The following is a 7,500-nucleotide window of genomic DNA, read 5'->3' as shown; positions in this document are numbered from 1 at the left end:
GGTATTTCGAGACGGTCTCCCATCCAAGAACTAACCAGACCTAAACCTGCTAATATGCAGAGATCTTGCATTGACTCTTTTTTTTTGCAAGATTATTTATATAATTCGTGAAAAATATCCATGAAGTTTAAAGCACTGGTATTCCCAGGCAGTCTCCCATCCATGTACTAACAAGGCCCAAACCTGCTAATATTCAGAGATCGGCCATTGACTCTTTTTTTTTGCAAGATTATTATATAATTTATGAAAATATCCACAAAGTTTAAAGCACCTGGTATTCCCAGGCAGTCTCCCATCCATGTACTAAACAAGGCCCAAACCTGCTAATATTCAGAGATCGGCTATTGACTCTTTTTTTTGCAAGATTATTATATCATTCATGAAAAATATCCAAAAAGTTTAAAGCACCTGGTATTCCAGGCAAGTCTCCCATCCATGTACTAACAAGGCTCAAACCTGCTAATATTCAGAGATCGGCCATTGACTCTTTTTTTTGCAAGATTATTATATAATTCATGAAAAATATCCACAAAGTTTAAAGCACCTGGTATTCCCAGGCAGTCTCCCATCCATGTACTAACCAGGCCCAAACCTGCTAATATTCAGAGAACGGCCATGTTTTGGCAAAATTGGTCTATACTTAAGTGAAAAATATCCAAAAAGTTTAAAGCACCTGGTATTCCCAGGCAGTCTCCCATCCATGTACTTACAATGCCCAAACCTGCTAATATGCAGAGATCGGCCATTGACTCTATGTTTTGGCAAAATTGTTCTATACTAAGTGAAAATTTCCAAAAAGCTTACAGCACCTGGTATTCCCAGGCGGTCTCCCATCCAAGTACTAACCAGGCCCAAACCTGCTTAGCTTCCGAGATCAGACGAGATCGGGCATAGCCAGGTTGGTATGGCCATAAGTGAAGACTGCTCCGAAGAGAGGGCTATTTAAAGTTCAGCCCAATCTACTGGCCAGTACATTATATAAGTAGGAAAGAAAACCCAAAAGCTTAAAACGCCTGGTATTCCTAGGCAGTCTCTCATCCAAGTACTAACCAGACCTAAACCTGCTAAGATTCAGAGATCTGGCATTGACTCTTTTTTTTTTTTTTTTTTTTTTTTGTTTGCAAGATTATTATATAATTCGTGAAAAATATCCAAAAAGTTTAAAGCACCTGGTATTCCCAGGCAGTCTCCCATCCATCTACTAACAAGGCCCAAACCTGCTAATATTCAGAGACCGGCCATTGACTCTTTTTTTTTTTGCAAGATTAATATATAATTCATGAAAAATATCCACAAAGTTTAAAGCACCTGGTATTCCCAGGCAGTCTCCCATCCATGTACTAACAAGGCCCAAACCTGCTAATATTCAGAGATCGGCCATTGACTCTATGTTTTTGGCAAAATTGTTCTACACTAAGTGAAAATTTCCAAAGAGTTTACAGCACCTGGTATTCCCAGGCGGTCTCCCATCCAAGTACTAACCAGGCCCAAACCTGCTTAGCTTCCGAGATCAGACGAGATCTGGCATAGCCAGGTTGGTACGGCCGTAAGCGAAGACTGCTCCGAAGAGAGGGCTATTTAAAGTTCAGCCAATCTACTGGCCAGTATATTTTATAAGTAGGAAAGAAACCCAAAAGCTTAAAACGCCTGGTATTCCTAGGTGGTCTCTCATCCAAGTACTAACCAGACCTAAACCTGCTAAGATTCAGAGATCTGGCATTGACTCTTTTTTTTTTTTTTTTTTTGTTTGCAAGATTATTATATAATTCGTGAAAAATATCCAAAAAGTTTAAAGCACCTGGTATTCCCAGGCAGTCTCCCATCATCTACTAACAAGGCCCAAACCTGCTAATATTCAGAGATCGGCCATTGACTCTTTTTTTTTTTTGCAAGATTAATATATAATTAATGAAAAATATCCACAAAGTTTAAAGCACCTGGTATTCCCAGGCAGTCTCCCATCCATGTACTAACAAGGCCCAAACCTGCTAATATTCAGAGATCGGCCATTGACTCTTTTTTTTTTTGCAAGATTAATATATAATTCATGAAAAATATCCACAAAGTTTTAAAGCACCTGGTATTCCCAGGCAGTCTCCCATCCATGTACTAACAAGGCCCAAACCTGCTAATATTCAGAGATCGGCCATTGACTCTTTTTTTTTGGCAAGATTATTATATAATTCATGAAAAATATCCAAAAAGTTTAAAGCACCTGGTATTCCCAGGCAGTCTCCAATCCATGTACTAACAAGGCCCAAACCTCCTAATATTCAGAGATCGGCCATTGACTCTTTTTTTTTTTTGCAAGATTATTATATAATTCATGAAAAATATCCACAAAGTTTAAAGCACCTGGTATTCCCAGGCAGTCTCCCATCCATGTACTAAACAAGGCCCAAACCTGCTAATATGCAGAGATCGGCCATTGACTCTATGTTTTTGGCAAAATTGTTCTATACTAAGTGAAAAATATCCAAATAGCTTACAGCACCTGGTGTTCCCAGGCGGTCTCCCATCCAAGTACTAACCAGGCCCAAACCTGCTTAGCTTCCGAGATCAGACGAGATCGGGCATAGCCAGGTTGGTATGGCCGTAAGCGAAGACTGCTCCGAAGAGAGGGCTATTTAAAGTTCAGCCAATCTACTGGCCAGTACATTATATAAGTAGGAAAGAAAACCCAAAAGCTTAAAACGCCTGGTATTCCTAGGCGGTCTCTCATCCAAGTACTAACCAGACCTAAACCTGCTAAGATTCAGAGATCTGGCATTGACTCTTTTTTTTTTTTTTTTTTTTTTGTTTGCAAGATTATTATATAATTCGTGAAAAATATCCAAAAAGTTTAAAGCACCTGGTATTCCCAGGCAGTCTCCCATCCATGTACTAACAAGGCCCAAACCTGCTAATATTCAGAGATCGGCCATTGACTCTTTTTTTTTGCAAGATTATTATATAATTTATGAAAAATATCCACAAAGTTTAAAGCACCTGGTATTCCCAGGCAGTCTCCCATCCATGTGCTAACCAGGCCCAAACCTGCTAACATTCAGAGAACGGCCATGTTTTGGCAAAATTGTTCTATACTAAGTGAAAATTTTCCAAAAAGCTTACAGCACCTGGTATTTCAAGGCGGTCTCCCCATCCAAGTACTAACCAGACCTAAACCTGCTAATATGCAGAGATCGGGCATTGACTCTTTTTTTTTTTGGCAAGATTATTATATAATTCGTGAAAAATATCCAAAAAGTTTAAAGCAACCTGGTATTCCCAGGCAGTCTCCCATCCATGTACTAACAAGGCCCAAACCTGCTAATATTCAGAGATCGGCTATTGACTCTTTTTTTTGCAAGATTATTATATAATTTGTGAAAAATACTCCAAAAAGTTTAAAGCACCTGATATTCCCAGGCAGTCTCCCATCCATGTACTAACAAGGCACAAACCTGCTAATATGCAGAGATCGGCCATTGACTCTATGTTTTGGCAAAATTGTTCTATACTAAGTGAAAAATATCCAAATAGCTTACAGCACCTGGTATTCCCAGGCGGTCTCCCATCCAAGTACTAACCAGGCCCAAACCTGCTTAGCTTCCGAGATCAGACGAGATAAGGCATAGCCAGGTTGGTATGGCCGTAAGCGAAGACTGCTCCGAAGAGAGGGCTATTTAAAGTTCAGCCAATCTACTGGCCAGTACATTATATAAGTAGGAAGAAAACCCAAAAGCTTAAAACGCCTGGTATTCCTAGGCGGTCTCTCATCCAAGTACTAACCAGACCTAAACCTGCTAAGATTCAGAGATCTGGCATTGACTCTTTTTTTTTTTTTTTTTTTTTTTTGCAAGATTATTATATAATTCGTGAAAAATATCCAAAAAGTTTAAAGCACCTGGTATTCCCAGGCAGTCTCCCATCCATGTACTAACAAGGCCCAAACCTGCTAATATTCAGAGATCGGCCATTGACTCTTTTTTTTTGCAAGATTATTATATAATTCATGAAAAATATCCACAAAGTTTAAAGCACCTGGTATTCCCAGGCAGTCTCCCATCCATGTACTAACCAGGCCCAAACCTGCTAATATTCAGAGATCGGCCATGTTTTGGCAAAATTGTTCTATACTAAGTGAAAATTTTCCAAAAAAGCTTACAGCACCTGGTATTTCGAGACGGTCTCCCATCCAAGAACTAACCAGACCTAAACCTGCTAATATGCAGAGATCTTGCATTGACTCTTTTTTTTTGCAAGATTATTTATATAATTCGTGAAAAATATCCATGAAGTTTAAAGCACCTGGTATTCCCAGGCAGTCTCCCATCCATGTACTAACAAGGCCCAAACCTGCTAATATTCAGAGATCGGCCATTGACTCTTTTTTTTTTGCAAGATTATTATATAATTTATGAAAAATATCCACAAAGTTTAAAGCACCTGGTATTCCCAGGCAGTCTCCCATCCATGTACTAACAAGGCCCAAACCTGCTAATATTCAGAGATCGGCTATTGACTCTTTTTTTTGCAAGATTATTATATAATTCATGAAAAATATCCAAAAAGTTTAAAGCACCTGGTATTCCCAGGCAGTCTCCCATCCATGTACTAACAAGGCCCAAACCTGCTAATATTCAGAGATCGGCCATTGACTCTTTTTTTGGCAAGATTATTATATAATTCATGAAAAATATCCACAAAGTTTAAAGCACCTGGTATTCCCAGGCAGTCTCCCATCCATGTACTAACCAGGCCCAAACCTGCTAATATTCAGAGAACGGCCATGTTTTGGCAAAATTGGTCTATACTTAGTGAAAATTTTCCAAAAAGTTTACAGCACCTGGTATTTCCAAGGCAGTCTCCCATCCATGTACTTACAATGCCCAAACCTGCTAATATGCAGAGATCGGCCATTGACTCTATGTTTTGGCAAAATTGTTCTATACTAAGTGAAAAATTTTCCAAAAAGCTTACAGCACCTGGTATTCCCAGGCGGTCTCCCATCCAAGTACTAACCAGGCCCAAACCTGCTTAGCTTCCGAGATCAGACGAGATCGGGCATAGCCAGGTTGGTATGGCCATAAGTGAAGACTGCTCCGAAGAGAGGGCTATTTAAAGTTCAGCCAATCTACTGGCCAGTACATTATATAAGTAGGAAAGAAAACCCAAAAGCTTAAAACGCCTGGTATTCCCTAGGCAGTCTCATCATCCAAGTACTAACCAGACCTAAACCTGCTAAGATTCAGAGATCTGGCATTGACTCTTTTTTTTTTTTTTTTTTTTTTTGTTTGCAAGATTATTATATAATTCGTGAAAAATATCCAAAAAGTTTAAAGCACCTGGTATTCCCAGGCAGTCTCCCATCCATCTACTAACAAGGCCCAAACCTGCTAATATTCAGAGACCGGCCATTGACTCTTTTTTTTTTTTGCAAGATTAATATATAATTCATGAAAAATATCCACAAAGTTTAAAGCACCTGGTATTCCCAGGCAGTCTCCCATCCATGTACTAACAAGGCCCAAACCTGCTAATATTCAGAGATCGGCCATTGACTCTATGTTTTGGCAAAATTGTTCTACACTAAGTGAAAAATTTCCAAAGAGTTTACAGCACCTGGTATTCCCAGGCGGGTCTCCCATCCAAGTACTAACCCAGGCCCAAACCCTGCTTAGCTTCCGAGATCAGACGAGATCTGGCATAGCCAGGTTGGTACGGCCGTAAGCGAAGACTGCTCCCGAAGAGAGGGCTATTTAAAGTTCAGCCAATCTACTGGCCAGTATATTTTATAAGTAGGAAAGAAAACCCAAAAGCCTTAAAACGCCTGGTATTCCTAGGGTGGTCCTCTCATCCAAGTACTAACCAGACCTAAACCTGCTAAGATTCAGAGATCTGGGCATTGACTCTTTTTTTTTTTTTTTTTTTTTTTGTTTTGCAAGATTATTATATAATTCGTGAAAAATATCCAAAAAGTTTAAAGCACCTGGTATTCCCAGGCAGTCTCCCATCCATCTACTAACAAGGCCCAAACCTGCTAATATTCAGAGATCGCCATTGACTCTTTTTTTTTTTTGCAAGATTAATATATAATATAATGAAAATATCCACAAAGTTTAAAGCACCTGATTTCCCAGGCAGTCTCCCATTCATGTACTAACAAGGCCCAAACCTGCTAATATTCGAAGAGATCGGCCATTGACTCTTTTTTTTTTGCAAGATTAATATATAATTCATGAAAAATATCCACAAAGTTAAAGCACCTGGTATTCCCAGGCAGTCCTCCCATCCATGTACTAACAAGGCCCAAACCTGCTAATTTCAGAGATCGGCCATTGACTCTTTTTTTTGCAAGATTATTATATAATTCATGAAAAATATCCAAAAAGTTTAAAGCACCTGGTTATTTCCCAGGCCGTCTCCAATCCATGTAACTTAACAAGGCCCAAACCCTCTAAATATCAGAGATCGGCCATATGACTCTTTTTTTTTTTGCAAGAATTATTATTAATTCCATGAAAATATCCACAAAGTTAAAGCACCTGGTATTCCCAGGCAGTCTCCCATCCATGTACTAACAAGGCCCAAACCTGCTAATATGCAAGAGATCGGCCATTGACTCTATGTTTTGGCAAAATTGTTCTATACTAAGTGAAAAATATCCAAATAGCTTACAGCACCTGGTGTTCCCAGGCGGTCCTCCCATCCAAGTACTAACCAGGCCAAACCTGCTTAGCTTCCGAGATCAGACGAGATAAGGCATAGCCAGGTTGGTATGGCCGTAAGCGAAGACTGCTCCGAGAGAGGGCTATTTTAAAGTTCAGCCAATCTACTGGCCAGTACATTATATAAGTAGGAAAGAAAACCCAAAAGCTTAAAACGCCTGGTATTCCTAGGCGGTCTCTCATCCAAGTACTAACCAGACCTAAACCTGCTAAGATTCAGAGATCTGGCATTGACTCTTTTTTTTTTTTTTTTTTTTTTTTTTGCAAGATTATTATATAATTCGTGAAAAATATCCAAAAAGTTTAAAGCACCTGGTATTCCCAGGCAGTCTCCCATCCATGTACTAACAAGGCCCAAACCTGCTAATATTCAGAGATCGGCCATTGACTCTTTTTTTTTGCAAGATTATTATATAATTCATGAAAAATATCCACAAAGTTTAAAGCACCTGGTATTCCCAGGCAGTCTCCCATCCATGTACTAACCAGGCCCAAACCTGCTAATATTCAGAGATCGGCCATGTTTTGGCAAAATTGTTCTATACTAAGTGAAAATTTTCCAAAAAGCTTACAGCACCTGGTATTTCAAGGCGGTCTCCCATCCAAGTACTAACCAGACCTAAACCTGCTAATATGCAGAGATCGGGCATTGACTCTTTTTTTTTTGCAAGATTATTATATAATTCGTGAAAAATATCCAAAAAGTTTAAAGCACCTGGTATTCCCAGGCAGTCTCCCATCCATGTACTAACAAGGCCCAAACCTGCTAATATGCAGAGATCGGCCATTG

At 39.3% G+C, this 7,500-nt stretch overlaps 5 non-coding genes and 2 pseudogenes across 5 annotated transcripts; all 7 read right to left on the bottom strand.

Annotated features, from left to right (window-relative positions):
* Positions 1 to 797: 797 nt before the first annotated feature.
* Positions 798 to 916, bottom strand: LOC113100698 (5S ribosomal RNA). The gene has a single exon (XR_003289773.1). It is a non-coding gene; the product is annotated as a 5S ribosomal RNA (ribosomal RNA).
* Positions 917 to 1,433: 517 nt separating this feature from the next.
* Positions 1,434 to 1,552, bottom strand: LOC113100712 (5S ribosomal RNA). Its single transcript, XR_003289787.1, has one exon. It is a non-coding gene; the product is annotated as a 5S ribosomal RNA (ribosomal RNA).
* A 930-nt stretch (positions 1,553 to 2,482) lies between these two features.
* LOC113100694 (5S ribosomal RNA) lies at positions 2,483 to 2,601 on the bottom strand. The gene has a single exon (XR_003289770.1). It is a non-coding gene; the product is annotated as a 5S ribosomal RNA (ribosomal RNA).
* Positions 2,602 to 3,520: 919 nt separating this feature from the next.
* On the bottom strand, positions 3,521 to 3,639 carry LOC113100704 (5S ribosomal RNA). The gene has a single exon (XR_003289779.1). It is a non-coding gene; the product is annotated as a 5S ribosomal RNA (ribosomal RNA).
* Positions 3,640 to 4,955: 1,316 nt separating this feature from the next.
* LOC113100697 (5S ribosomal RNA) lies at positions 4,956 to 5,074 on the bottom strand. Its single transcript, XR_003289772.1, has one exon. It is a non-coding gene; the product is annotated as a 5S ribosomal RNA (ribosomal RNA).
* Positions 5,075 to 5,592: 518 nt separating this feature from the next.
* LOC113100722 (uncharacterized) lies at positions 5,593 to 5,714 on the bottom strand (annotated as a pseudogene).
* Positions 5,715 to 6,653: 939 nt separating this feature from the next.
* On the bottom strand, positions 6,654 to 6,772 carry LOC113100721 (uncharacterized; annotated as a pseudogene).
* Between the last annotated feature and the right edge of the window lie 728 nt (positions 6,773 to 7,500).

The sequence above is a fragment of the Carassius auratus genome, unplaced genomic scaffold (assembly GCF_003368295.1).
Source record: "Carassius auratus strain Wakin unplaced genomic scaffold, ASM336829v1 scaf_tig00217335, whole genome shotgun sequence".
Lineage (NCBI taxonomy): Eukaryota > Metazoa > Chordata > Actinopteri > Cypriniformes > Cyprinidae > Carassius > Carassius auratus.
Note: the sequence above shows the minus strand (reverse complement) of the source record. Positions and strands in the feature narration are given on the sequence as shown.